Genomic DNA, 25,260 nt, shown 5'->3' on the forward strand with positions numbered 1-25,260 from the left:
CGAAAAGTAATCATGAGGTTTTGACTCTCTAACAGGAAGGCAAAACTTTTAGTCTCAATCTTTGTTCCTACCTTGTATGGAATCCACTAAAAGTTACACGAGAAATATTTTGTTGTTAATGAATGGCTTCACATCATGCCTCCTGAGTCACAAAGTTTGTCAAGTGCGTGTGCCATGTTTAGTGAGAGCAGGTAAAAAGGATACATGTATATATATACACACATTACGCGTGTGTGTAAACAAAAATAAACTCAGAAAATTCCACTCAATGCCTAAGTACAGGAACATCTGTTATAACTCAATACGTGTATTTCTGAAATACCTCCTGCTCTTCCAAACCACACGCATTAATTACGGCGGAAATTGGGATAAGGAAAACCCTAAAAACATACAACTTTGTAGCCAAAGCATTATCAAAAACAATAGAAATCCTATTAAAAATACCAGCAGAGTTCAATCTCCACTGACATTTGTCCCTTGCATCATAATAAACTCTTTGCTGCCTTAAATATTGGGACTTCTGTTTTACCTCTCTAGATATAGATCCATGAGAACATGTATTTCCAATAAGACCACGTTTATAAAAATTTTAAAAGTTATTATTATTAATAAATCAATATTTTCAACACTAGAGGTGGGGATAGCCCCAGTCTTTTTAATCCTCACTCTCAGCTTCACCAGGTAGCTTTACCTTGAGAACCCTAGAAATTCTTGAAGCCACTAAAACAAACTCTGCTAACACTAACGTAGAGTTGAGACCTTTTTAATAGTGAGAAACTTGCCCTTGATAGTTCTTTGGTTTGAAATGAATTATTAATGTGCTTAGGAAATCACAGAGAATCAAGGAATCTTCCACATCATATTGACACCATACATCTATTTAATAATTGTGTAAAAAGGAATTTATTTTAATGAGATATACACTGAAGCAGAACAGAAAATGCTGTGTCCTGCATTCTCAATGAGTAGACATACTTGCCATATCAAGTATTTTTGTTTGTATTTGGAAAATACAGTCCCCATTTCCATGACAAATACCTGTATGTCTCCTGATAACAGGCACTGAGGCTCAGCTATGGCTCCTGGAAGAGCCAGGCTATTCCATCAGAGAGCATCCGAGCAACTTCATGGTTCAAGAACACAGAAGATGATGACTGAGTTTTTGGCTTCAATATGCAGGTATATATAGACTCCTGTGAGTGCCAGTTGAGTAAACTATAGCTTTTAATATTGCATCAGATTCTTCTTCATCAAATGAAAGCATCAACAATTACAACATCTAAGAATACAATTATATTCTGGAGAAAAAAAGACAGACTTCTAGGTTGTTCTATCAACTAGTAGTTAAGAATATTGGTCATGCATCAGATAGATTTAGGTCCTGGCCCAAGCTTTGCTCTCAACTGGTTATGTAGCTTTGATCAAGTGACTTAACATCCCTAAACCTCAGTATTGTCATCTGTAAACTGAGAATTTGGTAATATCCATCTAGAGAGGTGGGGAGGAATTTAAAACACTTAGTCCATTGCCCATAAAACTGAAAGTGCCAGAAATACTTGGGAACAAATATAGTTCAGTGAGTGAATAAAATGATTTGTGAAAGAAGCATTATTTTAAGACTTGTGTGCTATTTTAATGCACCATGTTCTAAAATCGTAAAGCAGGAGACTCCATCTTGTAAACTCTATGCCAAACATTTACTAAAATGATGAGCACATGTGAGTAGGTGCTCAAAAAGTTTTCTTGAGTGAATGTAGGTGTAGCTAGGAATAATATCTCACTTTGATATAAATCATTACTTTTAAGGGATATTTTCTCATATATTTACTCATTTTTATATCCATAAAGAAATGTTGGTACCAAAAAAAAGCAAAACAAAACAAACAGAAATTTCCAATTCAAAATATGTTACAGTTTAAAATAACAGATCTCCTGTACAAGAATGCTCATAGTAGCTTTATTCATAATAGCCAAAAAGTAGAAACAACCGAAATGCCCATCAACTCATGAATGGATAAAGAAAACATGGGATTTTCATCCGATAGATTATTATGTGGTCATGAAAAGTAGTGACGTACTGATGCGTGGATGTACCCTGAAAAGACTATGCTATATGAAATAAACCAGACACAAAAGGCCATTTACTATATGACTCTATTTACATGAAATGTCCTGAGAAGACAAATCCATAGAGACAGGAAGTAGATTAGTGGTTGCCCGTGGCTGGGGTAAAAGAGGAATGGTAGTGACTCTAAACTTGGGATTATTTTATCCATTTGGGGTCACAGTGAACAAGAAACCATGTGTATCCTTCTCTCTTTTTAAACAGACACCTGAATGTTTCCTTGAGCCCTGATTTTGACACACTTCAGAAGGATCACAGGCATAATGGCAATGGCAGAATAATACATTAGGTTACATAGTCACGGCCATGTCCAGAATCCACAACTCCTCATGGCACAGATCCTCAAGTCCAGAACCCTGATCATTATTTAATGTCACAACAAAGAGCTGCTATGATGACAGGAAGAAATGTGGAGATGTGTCAGCACAGAGGGAGCAAGACACACCATGGACGCTGCTTTTACTGACCAAACTGTTCTGAAACCAGTGCCCTTGACATAAGGAAAATCTCGTCAGGAAGCTCTCCTCGTAGAACATACTGAGGCAGCAGCATTTCTAGAGAGACCACTAGGGAAGGAAAAGTCAAGGGAAGAGAGACTAAAGGTTCCAGTTGCTGGAGTTGGGGTTTCTTTTTTCTTTTTTTTTTTGTGAGGAAGATCAGCCCTGAGCTAACATCTGTTGCCAATCTTCCTCCTTTTTTTTCCCCCTTTTCTCCCCAAAGCCCCAGTAGATAGCTGTACGTCATTGTTGTACATCTCTCTAGTTGCTGTATGTGGGATACCGCCTCAGCATGGCAGGACAAGTGGCGCGTCGGTGCGCGCCTGGAATCAGAACCCGGGCCGCCAGTAGTGGAGCGCATGCACTTAACCACTAAGCCATGGGGCAAGCCCCCTGGAGATGGGGTTTCTGCAGGTGACACTCAGCAAGACACAATCCTGGCCTGAATTGTGAAAACAAGGGATGTGCTTCAAGGCCACGCATTAATCCATGAACTGTTTGCTCGGGGAATTTTTATTAATAAGTTGTTAAATATTTCAGCATATACCAACTGAACTGTCATGGAGCAGAGTTAATGTAACTTCCCAGGAATTATATGCCATCTGGGGGAAAGAGGCTGGGCTGAAAACAGAGGCCTTTCTGGAGAACAGAGCTTAGGTTCCTCTTTACACTGTCTTTCCCCCAGTTCCTCTCTGCAGAGTAACCCAAGAATTCCAAGGTTCCTTGGCTCTGAGGCACCAGAGTTGGAAGTACTTTGAAGATGTCTCCAGCAGAGAACACAGGAAAGAGAAGATAACACCCTCTCCCAGGGCTCCCACAGCCAGGCCCACCTGCCCTGTCTGGGTTTGTGCTCAGCTCCCCATGCAGTCCCCCTCTCTGTGTCTCTCAGAGCGCAGTAGTACACGGCCGAGTCAGTCATTTGCACTGAGGGTTTCTGCAGGTGGAAGGAGCTGTCACTCTTAACAAGATTGGCCCAAAAACCTCTGCTGCCCACCTCCTGGTTTTCTGATGAACTTTTCAGGAGGAGCTCAGGCTCTTTGTTTTGATACTGGACATACCAGAAAAGGAAAACTGAATAGATGCTCTGGTAGGTGCAGTTCAGGGTTAGAGATGCCCCCTCATGGAGGGTAACAGGGCCTTCTGTCTGGGTCACCGAGTCGCCATTGGTCCCTCCTGAAAAATAGTAAAGGCTTTGTTATATTGACAATGTAAGAGGGATAGTCTGTAGTTTGGTAGGGGTTGAAAGCCATCCTAAAACCAAGGAATAGAACACCTTAGAAATTCTGCATAAACGTTACTTACTCAACATCAACAAGATGACAAGTCCTGAGCAGGAAGCAGACAACATGACTGGAGGAGAAACAGCAGCAGGTTTTGTTTAGGAATACACCAAAGCTGAGAGGGCTGTTCCTCTATTTTCCTGATCCTTTGGTGGAATCTTCTAGAAAATCTTGTCTGTGTTTGAAGCAAGACAGACTGCCCTGCATGATTATGCCACAGGCTGTAGAATAAGAGGTGTGCTCAGAAATGGAAGATGAATTTGCATCAAACCACCACCCTAAGGGAGCAGCGCCCTCTTGTGGTTCCTCCTTTATCTCTACAGCCTGCTTCAGATCTTTGAATTTGATATTTACCCCGGAATGGAGCTGAAGGTGTAGACATAGAAGGGAAATAGGTGTCTGGGGTGAGGGGTAGGGCTCCAGGAAGGAAGCACCAAAGACTTTTTGCATACTTCACAGTGGTGTCTGAGGCTGAGACAGTGGGTAATTCCTCTGTCACCCTCTTTAAGATGCAGGGCAATGTGGCCCCCTTAAGTCTCCCTAGACCCAGCATCTAATGTCTGTTCACACTGAATATTAAGTTAGTTTTGGGCATCTTAGGATATACTGGGAGTGTAAATAAAAAGCATGACCTTAGTTCTCTTCTTGACATATTCCCCTACTGGTCCCCTGGAAGCAGGGGACGAGCCCCTCTGCTTAGAATGTTCTCCCTTCTTTCCCTTACCTATGTCTAGGTAACTTCTAGTCATTCTTTAAGAACCAATTTACATGTCACCTCCTTGAGAAAGCACTCACCCAGCTCTTCAGGCTGAGTGTGCCCATCTCTTTTCCCACTGTACCTTGTACACATATCTGTCACTGTCATTACTATATCACGTTAGAATCATCTATGTCCTGTTTTTCAAACTAGACTTGGTGTTCCTGAGATCAGGAATTTAATCTTATTAGTCTTGATAACCAATTTCTCAAAATATCTAGGCCCTTAGTTCATAGTAGATGCTCCAAAAATATCTGAAGCATGAGTGAATAAATGAATGAGTAGACATGTTTGGTGGGTACAATTATCTTTTTGTGAAGTAGAGTCTCTATGGCAGCATATGTCTTAGACCCCTGGTGTCACTAGCTTCTTCCAGAGTCAGATCCAGGACCTGGATAACAGGTGCAGTCAGCATTTCTCAAAATTGAATAAGGTTCAGATCTTCATAGAAGCGACCACTCGCATATTGACTATTTTAAAAATATTATGGTGCCTTAATATACACAAAAATGAAGTTAAGTATAAACTTCTTAGTCTCACAGGACTTACGTAATTACCAAACTAAACAAAAAATGCAAGCAAAATATAAAATCAATAAAATTCAAATTAAAATATTAATGTGTGGGATGATCTTTAGCTGAAATTAAAGAGTTGGTATAGGCTTATTAGAAGAAAGCTATAGATGTGTGTAGTTCAATAACTCTCTTCATTGAAATGATTTGGAGCTTAATGTACTACTGTCAGAATTATTGTGACTAACTAGTTCTAGTATTTTTACTTTCCCTTTTCAAAAATACCCATTTAAGCTACCATTATTCAATTGTATTATTTCACAAAGCACCCAAAACATCACCGCTGAAAAAAATATGCATTGTTCATTTACTGCTATTCGTACATCTACTGAATTGCATGTTGATACATTCAAACAATGAATTTGAGCAATACATCTTTCAATGGAAATATGGAAGTGACTGTGGTAACTTAGGTTCTTCGGGGTCTGGCCTGTCCATAGCACCATGTGCCATATCGTAACCAAAATTTTCTGAACACTTTTCTCCATTTAAACAACTGTGATACCTTTATTTGTATGGTATCATTATTCCATTTGTCTTTAATTTGGTAAAAATGACATGAAGAACACAAAAGCATCAAAACCAAGAGGAATATTGTGTTGGTCATAGAGATGATAAAAAATATGCCTTTACTATTTTATTTTGTTGTCATCAAACAGAAAACTCCAAATCTAAAAATTCTCATGTAATTCCTATAGCCCAGGGGTTGGCAAACTTTTTCCTAGAAAGGACCAAAAAACAAATACTTTAGGCTTTGAAGTCATTTGGTCTCTGTTGCAACTACTCAGTTCTGTGGATATAGCATAAAGCAGCCATGTTGATGCATGAATAAATGGGCACAGTTGTTTTCCAGTAAAGCATTTTTTACAAAAACAGAGTGTAGGCAGCTTTGACCTGTGGGCTGTAGTTTGCCGACCCCTGCTAAACCAGAAGAATTTACCCATAAACCTCCAAAAGGCCTGGACTTTGAGTCTGAGAAACTCAGCCACATTTTCTTGTTTGTTCTTTCACCATGATGTTATCATAACTCTTTGAGGAGGCTTAAAATAAAGGAAGTGTGGGCCGGCCCCGTGGTTTAGCGGTTAAGTGCACGTGCTCTGCTACTGGAGGCCCGGGTTCGGGTCCCGGGCGTGCACCGATGTACCGCTTCTCCAGCCATGCTGAGGCCGCATCCCACATAGAGCAACTGGAAGGATGTGCAACTATGATATACAACTACCTACTGGGGCTTTGGGGAGAAAAAAGGAGGAGGATTGGCAATAGACGTTAGCTCAGAACCAGTCTTCCTCAGCAAAAAGAGGAGGATTAGCATGGATGTTAGCTCAGGGCTGATCTTCCTCATGAAAATAAATAAAAAAATAAAGGAAGTATGTTAAACAAATTAATGGATAGAAAGGAGGAGGAAGGAGATTTGATGATCTTAATGGCTAAGATACTTTGCTTCTAAGGATTCAAGCATGGTCCTTGTCATTCAGAAGCTTACAGAGTAGTAGTGGAAATAGCTTTTAATCAAATAATCAAAGAAATAAAGGAAAAACTGCAAGTGTGAAAAGGCAGAGGTCTATGATTCTGAGTGCACATTGAGCTTCCTTCACTTACTGGCTCTTGGACAGATATACGAGAACGAGCAAGAATTTACTAGTTTCTACTCATTCTAAGCGAGGGGAAAGAATTTTAGGAAAAGGAAAAAGAATAAGAAAATCACCTAAAATCACTATGAAGGGGTCGTATAGGGGGAACAATGTGCTTTTAAGAAACTTAAATAATACCAGTATTATTGAAGACGGAGAGAGAGAGAGAGAGAGATCAGAAACATATTGTGGAATGAGCCTTGAGAGGCAGCAGGATACTAAATTATGCAGAGTTTTGTAGATCTTATTAAGAAGTTTTTCTTTAATCTAAGAGCAAATGTGGATCCAGGCGATTGACATGGTCAAATTTGCTCTCTAACAAGATCACGCTCACTGATTGAGGAGTGATGGGGTGTGTCAAATGTGCTGGGGACAGGGGAACAAGGGATTGAGGTGGATGTTTGATTAGGATTGTGGAGGTGAATTGCATTGTGAGGGTTGTGATGTCTTCTGGAAGACTTTTAGGAGGCAAATTCAACAGGACTGGGAGACAGATTGGATGTGGCATTTCAAAAATGAATAACTATAAGGGGCCAGCCTGGTGGGGTAGTCAGTTAAGTACACATGCTCTGCTTCAGTGGCCCGGGTTTCATGAGTTCAGAACCTGGGGGAGGCTCTACACACAGCTCATCAAGACATGGTGAGGCAGCGTCCCACATAAAGCAACTAGAAGGATGTACAACTATGACATACGACAATCTACTGGGGCTTGAGGAGAAAAAAAAAGGAGAAAAGGAAGAAGACTGGGAACAGATGTTAGCTCAGGGCCAATCTTCCTCCAAACAAAAAAAAAAGTTACCTTAAAAAAAAAAATAACTATGAAAAGAAAAAAAAAAAAAACACTATGAGTCCTAATATTCCCTAAAGTGAAGGTATGGTGGAAGCTGCTAGACACCCTATACAATGTGCATTCCCACCTACTTCTTACTAAGAGAACTCCAGTTTTGATGTTAGTGGCAACATACTGAGATAAAAAAAAGTAATAATTGTTATATCTCAGTCTCCCTTGCAGATGGGGGCGGGTGGGGACCTCAAATAATACTCTTGTAAATGAAATGTAAGCAGAAGCTGTTGGATGGACTTTCTGGAAATGATTGACTCAGCCAGCATGGGCCCACCTGCCTTTGACTTTCTCTTTCTTTCTGCATGGAAAGGGTATAAAGTGGATGAATCTCTAACAGCTTCTTGAAAGTGTGAAAGCAAGAGTGACACCTTAAGGATGAGATACAGTGAGCTAGAAAGACCCTCAATCCCTTACAACATGATGAAGCTAGCATACCAGTCCTGCATATGATAGAGTTTCTTTATGTCAGAGAAAAATAAACTCCAGCTTGTTAAAAACATTATTATTTGAGTTTTCTGTAACTGAAAAGCTGAACCAATATCTAACTGATACAGATGATGTTCATCATTTCATCAGAGACTGACTGAATAAGCTGGGATAGAGCCTGATAATCAGATCTTCAAAGGTGCTCTAGGTGGTTCTGATACAAGTCATGTTGGTGGTTGAAGGTCTGGCGTTTGGGAACCTCAGCCCTATACAAACTTATCCCTTGCCCTCTCCCATCTTTTTCACCAAATATGCACATAAATACAAATTCCCTCATTTTGTCCACAAACACATTTTCAGTAGTATCAAAACTGTATTAAGAAAACTATATTCAGCATTTATTTATCTTACTAGGAATAAGAATAAATGGTTGGTAAATTGTTATGTATTTGATAATACAAGTACCCACTTTCACAAAACAACACTTCAGGATGTGGTAGTGGAGAACACATACCTCTCCCTGGGAAGGGGAAAAATTATGACTTTCTTGTAAGTTCCCATTTTACTAATGGAGAAATCGAGCCCTGGAAATCACACAGCTAGTAAATGGTAAAATCAGATTTGTCTCAAACAGTCCAAAGATTCAGATCTTTATCTCTATTTTTACATAATATTTCCACTTCTCACCTTTGAAATGAAAAGTTTGGTTGAAAGAGTCCTAAGATGCTTTCTAATTCCAATGCCTGATGAATCTACTGTTTCCTATACAGGAATTAGAGGACTGTAAAAGTCATCTCATGCATCTCAAAGACCCACTGAAGTCTTTAGGGGCTTGTACGTACAACAGATGAGACCTCTAGTGCTGAGAGGTCCCTCCTCATCCTCCACAGCTGTCCAGAGCCTAGTTTTTGGATAAAATTAGAGCTTGAAGAGTCTTTTGGGCTCATCAGTCCAAATTCTTCATTTCCAGTGAGGAAATCGAAGGCTGCTACATTGATGGTGTGCCTAAGGCCACGGAGCCGGGATTGGCAGAACTGAACTCGGCATTTTAGTTTCCCATTCAGAATCACATGCCCTTTGCCCTAGTCAAGGTGCTTCCAAAAAAATCACAAATTTGAGAGGGCCTCCCTTTCATGTTGCCAGCTGTTTGTAGACTCTCCTCCGTGGGAAGACATAACCACCAACTCTACCCACTGCTGGGGCTCCTAAGAGGCAGCTCTGGCAGAGTTTGTGTAGGGGCTGCAGGTGCCTGGTGAACACTGTGCATCCACAGCACAGAAGTAAGCAGCAGCGTCTGCAGCCCGGGAAGCCCTGATGGACAGGCAGCTGCTTTTGCTGGAGGTGTCAAGCGTGACTCTCAGTCTCCCACTGTGTTTCTCTCTCTCATTTGAACGTATTAAAATCAGTAGGGCAAGGCGTCTACCTGCATCTTGTCTATACCACTGTAAGATGGTTATAGTGGTTTTATAACTGCAGTTCATGGTGGCATTCTCACCCTCCTGGACGCTCAGAGTCTGAAGATTCTGTTTTCCTTGTTGGCTGTTCACCCCTAGGCAGAAACACAGGCCAGAGATGAGTAGTTAGTCATTGCATTTTTACTCTCTAGTGTTTACATTTCCTTCCGTAATGTTCTGGTACATTTCCAAGTTAACAAGGAGACTTTGCCCCTCAGTCTTGTGGGCTCTGAATTTTGCTTACCCTGTTCCTGTCACCAAGAGCCCCAACTCACTGGCCAGTTGAAGCCATAGAATCACCAAAGACACTCCCAAGAGTTTCTCCATTCTTCTTTCTTATTGGGATCACAGAAGACTCAGATCTGGGGCATGAAACGGAGCCAGCTTCCTCAGCCTAAAGAGTTAGCTCACTTTACCGGGTATATATATCAAGTCCCTCTAAATCCCAGAGAAAGTCTCAGGTTTCTTACCTAGCCAATTAGAGGCAAGCTCAACCCTTTGCTTTCAACACACACGGTGATTTCAAACCCAGTGAGTCTGAGGAGAGACACTGCCTTCTTGTGGTGCCTGTGATAGAATGTGCTCGGGAAAGGTGAAGTGCGTACAGAGCGGATTCAGACGAAGGTACAAAGCTCTTCTATTCTCTGCCTTCACTGACCTCCAGTTCCAGCCTAGAGTAAGAAGAGATACAGTTTAATTCAGGTAAGAATTCAATTAAGAAAGAATGTTGGTGCCCAGTACTTCTAGAATACCTCTGAGAAGCACTGTTAGGTTTCTTACAATCACCTCTGATAATGTATCTATGAGTTCCATTTTGTTTTCCTATTTGCCTAATGCTGGAATGAGATTGTTTATAAGTCAGGGTTCTTATTGGTGAGCAACAGAAACTGACTCTGGCTGAAATAAGTAGAAAAGGAATATGCTAATTAATATTGGCTTTGCCTCAGAATCTCCAATAGGGTCAGAGAACTGGACTCAAATCCGTTGAGTCAAGAACAATACAGAAAATCACTCTGGAGAATGTCCCTCTGAGTGTCCCACAGGCTCCTCTTCTGAGCTCCAGCCACTGCAGGCTGTGCCTTCAAGGCTGCAAGTACAGGACACTGTGTACAGCCGCACATCCACTGCCTCTGTTGCCCTGGAGCTATCATCTTCATCTTGTTGCAATTACCAGCAATCTTTCCTTTTCTGTCTAAGTAGCTCCTGAGTCAGAGTTTGGGAAAGATCATGTGTCCACACTTATCTGCACAGTAGGGTGGATATATGAGTGTATTAGTTTGCTAGGGCTGCCATAACAAACTGCCATTGACTGGGTGGCTTAAACAACAGTAATTTACTTTCTCATAATTTTGGAGGCTGGAAGTCCAAGATCAAGGTATCGCCAGATTTGTTTTTTTCTGAAGTCTCTCTCTGTAGCTTGCAGATAACCACCTTCTTGCCGTGTCTTCACGTGGTCATCTGTGTGTGTGTGTGTGTTGTCTGTGTCCTAATCTCCTCTTCTTATAAGGACACCAGTCATATAGGATTAGGGTCTACCGTAACACCCCCATTTTAACTTAATTACCTCATTAAAGGTTCTATCTCCAAATACAGTCACATTCTGAGGTACTGGGGGTTAAGACTCTAATATACGAGTTTTTTGGGGGATAGAATTCATCTCATAACAATGAGTATATGATATTTTCAGTCTCTATGGCAGGAGGCGGTAGAGTCCAAGAGACCAAGCTTTGCAGTCAGGCCATTGAGCTTGAGATTAGATCTACTTATTCAGTAGCTGTGTATGTCCTCTCTGCCTATATTCTCTTGGCTGTAAAATACGGATGATGAGTAATAATAATGCTACCTTTTTAGACTTGTTGAAGCTGTTGATAAGACAATAAAATGCTTTTTAGAGCAGGGTCTTCCACTTACTAATGACTCAAAAATTATTGTTGTTACGAGAAAATGGGTCCTGATGCTGAGAAGCCAAAAAGAATGGCAAACATTTTCTAGGGTATTTTATAAATGTTTTCAAAAATTGATTTTAAAATATTCTGTGCATAAAATGGAGTGAGAGATGGGGAAGAGAAGAAGGAAAAAAAAAACTTGCTTCTTCCTTGATGAAAGGAAGAAGGGAAGAGCTTGTTGGCTGGAGCAATGTATGGATTAGAGAGTGCTAGGAGATGAGTTGAGGAGATGGCTTGGGTTGCATGACTACCAGAATAAATCTGAAGATTTGTCAGTAGGAAACAAAGAAGTATTCAAGCTTTTTGAGCAAGGAAGTGAGGTTATTTAAGAAAACTATTTAAGAAGTTTAAATTTTATTCTGTTGTGTGCTAGATAGCTTTGAAAATTGTGAGAAAATTTAGAATATTAGTTAAATGATGTCCCTTTGGCTCTAAGAAATTAAGAGACTTGTCCACTGTCTCACAACAAAGAGGGCAAGAATCTAGTTCTCTTAATATTTGTATATATTTGGCTGTATATGCAAAAAGTATACCTAGGAGCAGAAAAAGAAACCAGAAACATTGCTGTCCTCTGGGAAGGAGAACTGTGAGGTTAGCTAAGTGGAGTGAAAGGGAAACTTTTCATTGTACCTTTTGAATTTTAAACCATGAGAATTCATTTCTCATTCAAAAATGAAATAAATGAAAAAATATAACAAATAGGCTTTATTCCAGGAACTCAAAGATGATTCAACATTAGAATACCCATTAAAATAATTCTTGAAGTGGAAAAAAGCAAAATCCATATAACTTTGCAAAATAACAAAAAATAGTAAACTTCAAAATATATTCCTGATACAAAGTCTCAATTAGTTAAAAATAAAATATCTAATCTTGTTACAAGATAAGCACATCTGTTCGAAAAACTATTAGCAAATGTAAATACTCAATAGTCAAAAACAAATGTCATTTATTTTAAAATTAAGACAAAGGAAAAGGTTACTCATAAATACTCATTAAACAATTTCCCAACAATAACCTTATAACAGTATAATATAAAAGATTCTATTCATAATACCACAAACAGATTTAAATATCTAGGAAGAAACTTAAGCAAACTAAGAAAACTAAAAGCTTTTATAAGAAATATAAAACAAAGAGGAAATGTGTATTTTTATACATTAGTAGAAATTAATGTCAATTTTATAAAGTTCATACTACTTGAAAAATAATTTTTAAATTTAATATTAACCAGAAAAACAAAGAATTTTCAAACTAAAGCAGATTCAAGAAGTTTATCTTTCATACATCCTTTAGAAAAATAATCTGGAGAGGTAGCTTTTTTTCTTTTCTATCTGAAATTTCAAGAATTATTCTCTTTATATAGGAATCCTAAATGGTATTAGGACATGGCTGTGTATTAGTGCAGTCCTCCATCGCCAATCCTACTAGACAGTTTGTCAGCCCTTTCAGTGTAACACTCAATTTTTTTTATCCCAAATAAGTGGTAAAGTCTTATAATCTTCAAGTTAGACAAAGAAAAAAAAATTACCTACCAGAAAAAGAATCAGATTAATTTCCACTGAAACAGTAAGTGTTAGAACAGCACTTCTCAAATGTATGTCTGCGGATCACTGGAGGATCCCAAGAATCTTTCAGGTGGTCTGCAAGGTAAAAACTATTTTTAATAATAACATTAAGATATTATTTGGGTTTTTCACTGTGTTGACATTTACATTGATGGTGCAAATGAAATTGCTGACATCTTAACACAAGTAAAAATCAGTGACACCAAAATGTGTTAGCAGTTGTTGTATCTACTCATCACCACCACATACTTGCAAAAGAAAAAAAAGTTTTACTTAGGAATGTCCTTAATGAAGAAGAAAAAAAAAATATTGTTAAATCTTGACCGCTGTGTATACATCTTTTTAATATTCTGTGTGATGAAATAGGAAGGACACATAAAGCACATCTCTGATCTACTATCTATGATGGCTGTCGCAAGGAAAAGGATTGTTACCTCTTACGTTTATTTTTACAATAATTTGCTTAACATTCCTTTCATGAGTACACATCGTGTGCTGAAAATTGTGTTAGAAAGTTAGATAAAAACCAGAGAGAACACAATAGCTGTTCCCCGGAGCCTTCAGCCCAATAGGAAGAGGAGGCAGGGTAAAGTTTTAATGCACTGTGACAGACGTCAGGGTGAAAATAGCTACATTGTACATTTGTAAGAAGGGAGGGTGAGGGTGTAGCTCCAGAAGTCATGAGATGCTTAAAATATAAAAAGCCAATTGAGCTGGAAATTGAAAAATTAGTAAGTGTGATGATAAGCGTCACAACAGTTCAAGGACTTGTCTCCTCAGTGAAGTTTCTAGGGGTACAATGGTCTAGAGAATGTTGATATGTTACCTCCAAGGTGAAAGGCATGTGGCTGCACCTCACATCATCTACCACAGAAAAAGAGGCACAACAGTTGGTAGGATTTTTTGGATTTGGGAGGCACATATACCTCATGTGGGTGTGCTGCTTTTGCCTATTTGCAGAGTCACCTATAAAGTTGCCATTTTTGAGTCTGGACCAGTGCAAGAGGAAGCTGTACAGAAAGTTCAGGCTTCAGTGCAATTCACTTTACTACTTTGGTGTTGTGATCCAGCAGATCCAACAATGATCCTTGAAGTTTCCATGGCAAATAGGATGGAGACTTTGGGAAACACCAGTAGGAGAATCACAACATAGTCCTCTAGCATTTGGGGGAATATATGGCCTTTTCTTCAAATAACTATTCTTTTTTTGAGAAACAGTTTCTGACTTGCAAATTGACTTGGCGAAATCTGAACATTCAACTTAGGAAAAACAAGTGACCATGAAGCTTGAACTTCCATTGTGAACCAAGAGTTGTCTGACCTACTTACCCACAATGTTAGTCACGCCCAGCAGAAATCTATCATCAAATGGAAATAATATATAAGCGATTGGGCTCAAGCAGACCCAGAAGGTACAGGTAAGTTGCATGAGTAAGTGCCTCAGATTCCTTTGACACCAACTTTTCTAGTATTGTCTACTCTTCCTGAATCCATACCCCTAGCCTCCTGGGGAGTTCGTTGCAATCAGTGAACTGAGGAAGAAAAAAATCAGGCCTACTTTTCATATGGATTTGCACATTATATTGCTACCACACAAAACTAGCACTATAGCCTCACTGAAGGACAATGGTGGAGGAAAATCCCCTGAAAACATCACATGGTACATTTGATTTTCCATTTCATCTAGAATGAGAGACAGCTAGAAGTACTGCTATACATTGATTCACGGGCAGTTGCTAATGGTTTTTCTGGATGGTAAGAGACTTGGAAAGAACAGGATTGCAAGACTAGTGACAAGGAAATCTAGAGAAGAGGTGACTGGAAGGACTCCTAAGAATGGGCACAGACTATCAAGATAGTTATGCTCCATGTGAATACTGACCAAGGCAAAAACCACTACGGTGGAAACTCTTAATAATGAACAAAATGATAAACTCTATGGATGTGTCAACATCTTTCCCCAGCCACTCCAATGCTTGCTCAATGATTCCATGAACAAAGTGGACTTGTTAGCAGGAATAGAAGTTATGCATAAGCTCAAAAATATTGACTTCCCCTCATCAAGTTTGACCCAGCTAATGCTACTGCTGAGTGCCTAATTAGTCAACTACAGAAACTAATGCTGAGCCCCTGATATGGTGTCATTCCCCAGAAGGACTGCCCAAACACATGGTAACAGGTTGATCACATTAGACCTCTTCCATGATGGAGATGGCTGAAATTTGTCCTCAGTGGAATCTGTATACTTGCAGATGTGTTTGTCTTCCTTGCTTGTAATGCTTCTGTCAGCGACATTTTCATGAACTCACAGAATGCCTATTCTCATCAAGATATTCCCCATAGCATTTCTTCTGATGAAGGAACTATTTTTACAGCAAAGGATTACAGCAGTGTGCACAAGCCCATGGAATCATCCAGTCTTACCATTTACCCCCTTACCCAAAAGTGGCTAGCCTGCTGAAATGTAGAATGCCTTATTGATTCAGTTATGGCACCAGATGGAAAACAATTCCCTGGAAATATGGGATTCTGTCTTACAAGATGCAATATATGCTTTATATCAGAGACCATTATATGGTGTTGTCTCACCCATAGCCAGAATGTTTGGGTCCAGGCATCAAGGAAGTGTCCTTGGGAGTGGATCCTCTCACTGTTATTACCAGTAACTCACTAGCAGAATTTTTGCTTCCAGTCGTTGTAACTTTGATCTGTGAGAGTTTGGAGGTCTTATTCTCTAAGGGGAAAAATGCTTCCACCAAGGGACACAACAGTGGTTCCATTGAATTGGAAGATGAAACTTCCATGTGGCCATTTTGGGCTACATATGTCACTGAACCAATGAATAGAACAAGAGATTACTTTACTGACTGGAGCGATTGATGCCAATTACCAAAGAGAAATTGTGTTGCTGCTACATAACAGATATAAAGAGGACTGTCTGGAACCCAAGGGATTTTCTGGGGGAACCTCTTGGTGCTTTCATGTCCCAAAGTAAATGTTAATGAAAAATTACAGAAATAAATAAAACGGCAAGATTGTTGAGCACTCAGACTCTTTGAGAATGAAGATTTGGGTCACTCCACAAGATAAATAACCCAATCCACTGAGGTTATGGCTGAGGGCAAGGGAAATACAAAATGTGTAATAAAAGAAATAAGCTGTCTATGTCACTTGCAGCCTCATAACCAAATCTGGAATCAAGGAATGTAGTAGATTTCTATACTCTCTTTTTGTTCGTTATATGTGTGTGTTCTTTTGTATATGTTGCCATTTTCTTTTTCTCTCTCACCATAATTATTTTATATAAAAATTGTCAGAGATTAACTTTACAATTTAGTCTGCATTTAAATTCCACTGCAGATTCGGTGAAACTTCCTTGAATGTTGGGACTATGTTTTTAGGAGTCTCCTCATTTTGGGGAAAGGGTGAGAACTTCTTCACTTGTTCAAAGGATAGCTTTAGCTTTTTAGATGGGAACATAGAGTCATTTCACTGTTGTTTGGAAGTTCAAATGTGTGGAGGGGTGCCTATGAAAGACCAATAATCAGTAGGATGCCAGTTATCAATTTATTGACTTTCAATTCCAAATCCCCCCCTTTGTTGCCCAATTTGCGATTCTGGACCTGGACCTTGTACACATTTCTCCCTTGCTGGCTGGCATGATATTAAGCTTTGTCAGTAGAGAGAACTGGAAGGACACTGTAGGAGGAAGAGGCTTCTCTTCCTGGTTCTGGCATGTTTTCCTACCTTCTTGTTCCTGCAGTGCTTGGCCAGCCTGTGGGACCCCAGTGACACTCACCTCCAACAAACTTCAGTGACCACAGGTGGTTTCTTGGCAAGTTTCATGAGCACCCCAAGCAAGTTCATCAGCACTCCTTTTCTGGTTCCTATAAATTCTGTTGAAACCCTGGTGGATGTTTTCTTGCTTGGCAGCCTTTGTCTCTGGCACCTGAGCACACTTCTCCACCAACCAGCAGGCTACAGCCACACACAGTCCCCAGTGAGGTCTGAATCATAGATTCATCAGGAGAATCTCTGCTGCTGGGGAACATGGTATGTATTACAATGTGTTACCTACTTTGGAACTCTGGCTTAGTCCCAAAGCTAAGAGCTTCTCCCTACATATGCTATTCTTATGTTCTTTTGAGTTCTTTTTACTCATTTGTAATTAATTCTCCATTCTTAGTTAATAATTCTTTACATTAAACTTTCCTTGTTCATATTGCTGTTTTTTTTTTTCTCCTGATTCCACCTTGATTGAGATAGTAGGAGTCCGTGAAGTGCATAACAGGAAAGGCATTAGATGCAGAAAGATCAGCAATCACACGTCATGAAACAGTACCATACTTTTAAGGAACTGAACTTAAGTATATGGTGGTGAACACATGTGGGGGTGGATGGGCTGGCAGAGGAGTTGGAGAGGTGGGACCATAGCACTTAAACCTGGGGGGACCCAGGTTCTTTTCTGGGCCAAGAAAAGACTTTTTTATGCTGTGCTATGCAGTTTTTATTTCAAAATTATTTTTTCCAGGTACAACTAGACAGAATATATACACTTACTATTTTTAAAACTAGTTATGCAGGGTAGGTAATGAGAATTTTCTTGGAGAAATTTTTGAGGTTAATCTATAGCTAACTGACAACTGATGATATAGGATCTAAAAGGTAAACTCAATGTCAGTCTCTAGAGGAAGAATGCCCCTCTGTGGCCATATGGAGAATTTACAAAGAAATATTCTCTGTAACTCCCTAAAGGGTTTGTGCTCTGCCTCCCTTATAAAACCAGTCACTGTGGCACTCAGAGCACAGTAATATACAGCTGAGTCTTCCTCTTGAGCTGATGGTTTCTTCAGATGGAAGGACCTATCACCCTTGTTAAGATCAGCCGTGAAACCTTTGATGGTCTCTCTTGAGATATGTTTCAGGAGTAACTGGAGGCCTTGTTTGGGGTACTGGACATACCAGAAGAGATCAGGACTCCCAGAATACGAGTAGTTGCACTTCACCTGCACCGGGGCCCCTTCGAAGACAGACATGTGGTCCTCAGGCTGAGTCACTGTCTGGGGACTTGTTTCTCCTGTAACACCAATTCTGAATCAGGGAGAGTCTTGCAGACTGAGGACAATATTTCTTTAAACTGATTCTAGATCAGAAGACCATAGAAAGACAGAATAAAAAGAGACTTTACTCACTGAGTGTGAATATCATCACAAGCACTGAGATGAGGATGGGCTTCCTGTCTGAGCTGTGAGGAGACAGGAGGCTCTTTTCTGGAAACAATTCAGCCACATGGACACTCTGACAGAGCGGTGAGTGAGTTTACTCAGCGGTAAAGCAAAAGCTCTTCCTCAAAGGGCTGGTTGCTTTCTGGCTTTCTACCAAGTTCAATTGTGTATTATCTTCCTCTAGAGGCCAAATCTGATACTGCAGATAATCTCAGGCTTTAGGAAACTTTGAAATTCTCAAGTAGATTGGAGAGGGATTTCCTCCACAGTTAATAAGACAAAGTGTAATGCTCTACTAATTGAAAAGTATGTTATTAAAAAGGTCCAGATAGAGAGATCAATGGAACAGAACAGAAAGTCCAAATATAAAAATTACTTATGATAATTTACTTATAATAAAAATGGAGAAAAGACGGTATATTCAGTAAAATGTGCCTTCATGAAAGGAGAGTCATTTAGGAATTAACAAATAAATTTGGATGCCTACCTTAATATCTGTTACAAAATAAAATCCAAATGAAATAATATTTAATATTTCAAAATAAAATAAAAGATAAGCTTTTTAAAATAAATTTAGGATAGTCCTGGATTTTCTAAGCATGACAGAAAGCATAAGGGAAAATATTGATAGATCACACTTCATAGAAATTTAAATTTCTGTACAGGTACGTCAATGAAATGTTTACACAGTACCAGATGAAGCTATTTTCCATCCACCATCATTCATTCTGAACTTCCTCAAATTGGGAAGTGGCCCTTCAAAATTTTAGTTTTACAAGTTTATTTTTAAAAAACTAGGCCATAAACACGGGAACAATCATTTGGCCTATGAAGATGGTAGAAAGATGGCAGAAAGAAAGATTTCTAGAAAGATGATCTAGAAAGATGGTAGATTGACAATGTCTCTGATCCCCTGTGCTCAGCCAAGGAGCTTCTGTGGTCACCAGCCAGGCTATGACGAGAGCTCAAGTGAGGTATCCCATTTGGGGCTCATAATTAAATCTGGGGTCAGGTAGCAGGGAACTCCAGGATAAAGAGAAGAAAACTATGGATCATGGAGGGAGCTTGACCTGCAGAGCTCAGTGGACCTCTAAGAAGGAAACTCATTCTCTTGAGAAGCCTCTCCTCTGGGCCCCAAATAGCTGAGAGGAAAGTCAAGGTAGGCTGAGTCCCATATGTCCTCCATGAGGAGGAGTACAAGGACATCAAAGAGCAAAGAGATTTCCTTCTAGTTTTTCAGTAGGGTGCTGTTATTGCTGCTGATATCCGTGCCCTGCTGTCTGCTACACTGCTGACCACAGGCACAGAAACATCTAGGCTTTTCTGTCTCACAGGATTGCCTCCACTTAAAGTGCCCCTGTAAGCAGACATGTCAGAAGGGGAATGAAGAAAGGGAGAGGATACCTCAAAGAGGAACAGGGCTTCATCTGGGTGAAGTATAGCCTTAAAAAATTATCAGAGTCAGTGACCCAATTTCCTTAGCCAAAAATCAGGACATACAGTTTGAAAAGTGATTGAGAACTCATCTACAAGAAAGCTCTCATGAAGGAAGCATATCTCATTGAAAGCATGGTATACTTATGTAATCCCCTTAAAGGAGTAAATACAATTAAATGAAATTAGGAGAATTCTGTAAACCTCAGCCTTATGGTCATCATGAACAAATACAATATCTCCAACAAGACTTTGGTTGACACACAGAGAAATAGGACATGTATACAATGGCCACCTGACCTCATGTCCATCTCCCTTCTCCTGTTCAACAATTTCCCCTGCACCTTGCAGGTAGACCTGGCTGAGTCTGCTCTGTGACTGTGAAGTACAGGCCACAATTCAAGTAATTGTGTCCTATTTCTTTCTCCCCAGTGTCTCTTTTCTTTTCTGTTTTCCCCTCTTTCTCTACATATATTTATTATTTTTCTCTCATTTCATGTTTTCATCCCCTTTTTTCTTGTTTTTTTTTTTTAATCTCAGAAGAGGTATAATAGAAGGTAGAAATCATTGCAATAATTTTTAAGTGAGAGTATAGTCTCATACTCCAGAATTTTTAGTCATGAAAATCAAAAGTGCAAATAGGTAATGTAGATGTTTTCTTCAGGAGCTTTCAGCTTTACCATGACCCTAGTTATGTTCAGTTGTGCTTGGAGAATCACCTCTGTTGCACTCATCAGAGTGGCAGACCTTCCTTGCAGATGAATATATGGAGACTTCTCCTGTTCTTATAGTATATGACTAGTTCAGATGCTCCTCTAACTGCTGCTAAACCCCATTCAAATTTTCACTAACATATAAGTATCTCAGAAGTTGAGAAAAAAGTTCCTCATTTGGAGCAAAGCTCTGGAGAGCCTCCTAATGGTCTAAAACCGTCAGGCCAACTATTCATCAGCCATCACCAGAACCCCAGAGCCCTCATTCCATTCTCTCCGGAGGACCATCCACAGATTATCAGGAGCAAAAGAACTCTCAGGCTGGATGGGGATTTCTTTTTTAAGTAAACTTGTTTCTTCTTCAAAATGCCATTTCATGCAGATTACCATCTTAAAATCTTTTGACAATTGCATTTTTAGGGTACAGTGTGATTTCTCCAATCTATTTCAAACTAAGTCCACAGCAATTTATTGAAGGTCTTCTATAAGCTAGATCTTGTGCTAGATTTCAAGAAATTAAAAAATAAATGAAAAATGATCTCTACCCACAGACATTGCAGCATGATAAGAAAGACAAATGTGTGTGTATGTGTATTGATATATGAAGTGGCCCCCCAAAATGAATGCAGAAATAAGAAGACTTTTTTTTTATAACAGAGGACATTTAGACAAAGATTTAATAAGAACATGATGATTTTATCTTTTTCCTAGAAAAGATAGAAAGGAATGTTATCAAGAGATGAAGGAGAGATATTCACTTGGGAGTGGAACAGAGACACTTCCTAGATGAAAATGAAAGAGGAAGAGATAGATGGAGATGTAGAAAGAAGTTCGGGGATATGAAGTATAATGGCCTAATCTTTGTTATTAATTTATCATTTTAAGGACATATAATTCTTTATATACATGTATATAAAAATTTTTATCTGACTACATTGTCCAAATGCATAGCAGCTTGCAACTTGAGTTATAGTACTCGATTATACGTTCCTGATGACCTACTGATGTTAACACATCTGCTTCATAATAGTCTATAGAATGGATTTATTCTGCTTCTTTGGCCACTCTGTGAGAAAAATCTGTGTGTTTCTTTTCCTTTTTTCCACTATTACCAACCCCCACCCCCCCACCAAATACTGCAATAAATGTTTTGAGCACGTGTCCTTAGCAGAGGCCAGTATGAAGTGAAGGAGTAAACTATGCGGCTACCTGGGGTCAATGCACTCCAGGTGGAGGAATGAGCAGCTGCAGAGACTCTGGGGCAGGGAAACAATTGCCATGTTAGAGCAACAGCAACTGCATGAGGCTGGAGAGACTTAGCAAGAGGGGAGACAGCAGCTGATGTCAAAGAGGTGGCAGGGAGCCAGATGGAGTAGAGCCTTGTAGGTTGTAGTAAAGAATTTGGTTTTTATCTGAGTGAGATGGGAAACTGGTGAGTTGTGAGCATAGAAACCACATGATCTGAATTATATTTTCAAAAGATCACTCTGCTAGGTGGAGAACAGACTGAAGAGGGGCAAGAATGAAAGAAGAGAGATCAGTGAGGGTCATTGCCATCAACCCGCCAAGAGATGAGAGTGCCTTGGATCAGGGTGGGAGCCTTGGAGGTCATGAAAAGTGGTCAATTCCAGGTATACTTTGAAGGAATAGCTGATTGGATTTCCTAATGGATCAAATAAGGGTATGGGAAAAATTGAGAAGACCCAGGTGACATCAACGTTTTTGGCCAAGGAGACTAGAGAAATTGGTAAATGGAATTGCCTTTTACCTAAATGAGGAAGAGTTCACATGAAGCAGGTGTGAAGTAAACAGGGCTTAGGAGCTGAAGGGGTCGAAATCAGAGATCATCTTCAGAGGATTAAGAAGGAGATGTCAAATAGATCATTTCATACACGAGTCCAGAAATTAGAGGAGCCCATCTGGGTTCCATATATATATGTAATTAAATGTTTTTTAAAGCTAAGAGACTGGATGGAATCAGCTGGGAATAAAGTATTGGTAGAGAGTAAAGAGTTCGAAGAATAAATTCCTGGGACATTTTGATGTTCACAGACCAGAAAGATGAAGAATATACCAGCAAACGAGATTGAGAAGGAGCAACTGACAACATAGGAGGAGAATCAAGAATGAGTTGCTGATTCTCTAAATCCAAATAAAGTATTTCAAGAAGGAGGTGTTCTATAATGTCAAATGTTGACACTCTTTGCTATGGACTGAATGCCTGTGTCCCCCAGAATTCATATGTTGAAACTCTAATCTCCCAAAGTGATGGTTTTAGGAGGTGGGGACTTTAGGAGGAAATTAGGTCATGGAGGTGGGGCCCTTATGAGGGTATTGGTGCCGTTATAAGAGACACAATAAAGCTCGCTTCTCTCTGTGCTCTCTGCCATGTGAGGATACAACTAGAAGTCATCAGTCTGCAAAATAGAAGAGAGCTCTCGCCCGAACCCAAACATGCTGGCACCCTGATCTCAGAATTCTAGCCTCCAGAACTGTGAGAGATAAATTCCTGTTGTTGATAAGCCACCTAGTCTATGGTACTTTGGCCCAACTGACTAAGATGTTACTCCAAGTAAGACAAGTTAAAAATACTAGTTGTACTAATAAATGCATGTATATATAAATACAAAAAGGCTAAATTTTCCTATTAAGATACAGAGAGTCTGTATCATTTCAAAATCTAGTTCTCTACTGCCTAAGAGGCACAATAAAATAAAATTAAATGACAAAGAAAGTTGGAAGCATATGATCGAGCTGCCATAGAGTGGCTGCCTCCAGTCAGCACCACGACCACTGCGAGCCCCACATTCAACAAGATGCCCAGGAGGAAGGTCGGTTCTGGTGAAGGACAAGGGAAGGAGGAGCCCAGAGGAGAACCGTGAGAATCTTGTCCCTGGAAGACGTGATCGAAGCAAAATTAAAGGACCATAAAAGGCATAATGACAAGACAAATCTTCAGTCAGAAAATCTCCAAACAAAAATGAAAAGGGGAACAAAAGGAAAATTGGAAGAGGTGGCACCCCAAGACTTAGAAACTAAGGAATCAACAGCAGCCAAAGAAATAAAATTGAGAACAGATGAATCTTTGATGCAAGAGAGGAAAAAGCCAAGTGTGTATATCTTTGAACATAGACTGTCTACTTTCTTTTCAATTCATAGAACTATTTTTATAAACTATTTTTAAATGCATGTTTTAATAACTCTAGAGACACATTTATAATAAGATGAGGATCCTACCTCAACTCATTTTTAAAAATTAGATTTAGGTAATTATAAATTTTTTTAAGAAGTGAAATCATTCACCTCATAATTTCTGCCACTAGAAGTTATGAAATGTTAAATTAAGGGAGGCTTAAGTTCTGTGTGTGTAAACTTTTTGTAATATTTTGGGGGGCAGTTATTTTAATCCTATCATATGAATCAAATCACAAATTAACAGAGCCAGCCCTGATGGTCTAGAGGTTAAAGTTTGGTGCTCCCACTGCTTCAGCGGCCTGGGTTTGTTTCCCAGGTGGTCGCGGAACCACACCACCCATCTGTCAGTTGCCATGCTGTGGTGGCAGCACACATAGAAGAATTAGAAGGACTTACAACTAGGATATACAATCATGTACTGGAGCTTTGTGGAGAATCAAAAAGAAAAAGAGGAAGATTGGCAACAGACGTTATCTAGCTCAGGGAGAATCCTGTGCTACAAAAAAATAGAATATTGAAAAAAAAATCACAAATAACAATTTGGATTATATATATATATAAAATGGGTATAAAATATCTTAAACATGTTGGATTTTGGTACAAATATTTGAGAGGAAATAAATATGTTCCCTGGTCTTAAATATCCCTATTAGAATTAACATAATCTCTCATATTGTGGACTTTGGTAGTGAAGGTCTATTTTCCTATGAAGTTTGTTAACGTGCTTTGAAAGACTGGAAATTTTTGTTGAGTATGTAATTTTATATTACATCATGAATTGGTGTGATCTCTAAAAATAAAATGCCTAAAAGTTTTTCAGTAGTTTAATCTATTGTACTTGACATATTTTTATGGGTTAGTGGCCTCAAATTTTTTTTTTTAGCAGGAGAAAATAATACCAAGTTTAATAACATGTATATTTGGAAATTACTGGAATAACTCTTTCAAAAAACGATTCCAATTGGGTGGCTTTTAGATTTTCAATATTCTATTAACAATTACATTCAGTTTATATATTGGTTTTGTGTAATGCTTACAAGATTAGAAATCTTGGTGACATGATATCTAATTTACTTTAAAATATGTCAATATCACACAGTGGGATATCATATATGTGCCAGAAGTTAAGCTTTATATCTAGGTTGAGAATTCATACTGCACTAATTAAGAATCTGCTGTAGAGGGTGCCCTAGTTGAGAACATATGGGGCACAGCTTGTCAGCTAACAGTGTAACCAAGTATTTCAGTTTTCCACATATTGACCAACACCTGAGGCAGTGCTAATTATCACAATGAATGCTAGAAATGATTTTTTTATAAAAATGCTCTTGCCTTTTTTACTTCAGAACTCTGACACTTTATGATGTGCTTTCTTCAGTGCGGCAGTGGGGGTGGGGAGTAGGTGGGGTCTCTCCTGGAGAAATTCATCAGAAGACCTCCATCTGGTACAAAGTCTAACCGAATGTGGCACAGCATTGATGTTGAAACAACTATTCAGGAGACAAGCACTCCCCAGGGCTCAGCCCATCCTGCCCTATTTGCCTTCACAGAAAAAGAGACCTTCTTGAAAACTCCCCGGGTTGAGGTCTTGAA

At 39.3% G+C, this 25,260-nt stretch overlaps 1 pseudogene; it reads right to left on the bottom strand.

Annotated features, from left to right (window-relative positions):
- The window catches only part of LOC101392596 (uncharacterized), a 34,519-nt pseudogene extending 16,383 nt beyond the window's left edge, over positions 1-18,136 (bottom strand).
- Between the last annotated feature and the right edge of the window lie 7,124 nt (positions 18,137-25,260).

The sequence above is a fragment of the Ceratotherium simum genome, chromosome 3 (genome assembly GCF_057802395.1).
Source record: "Ceratotherium simum simum isolate JZ-2026a chromosome 3, ASM5780239v1, whole genome shotgun sequence".
In the NCBI taxonomy this organism is placed as follows: Eukaryota; Metazoa; Chordata; class Mammalia; order Perissodactyla; family Rhinocerotidae; genus Ceratotherium; species Ceratotherium simum.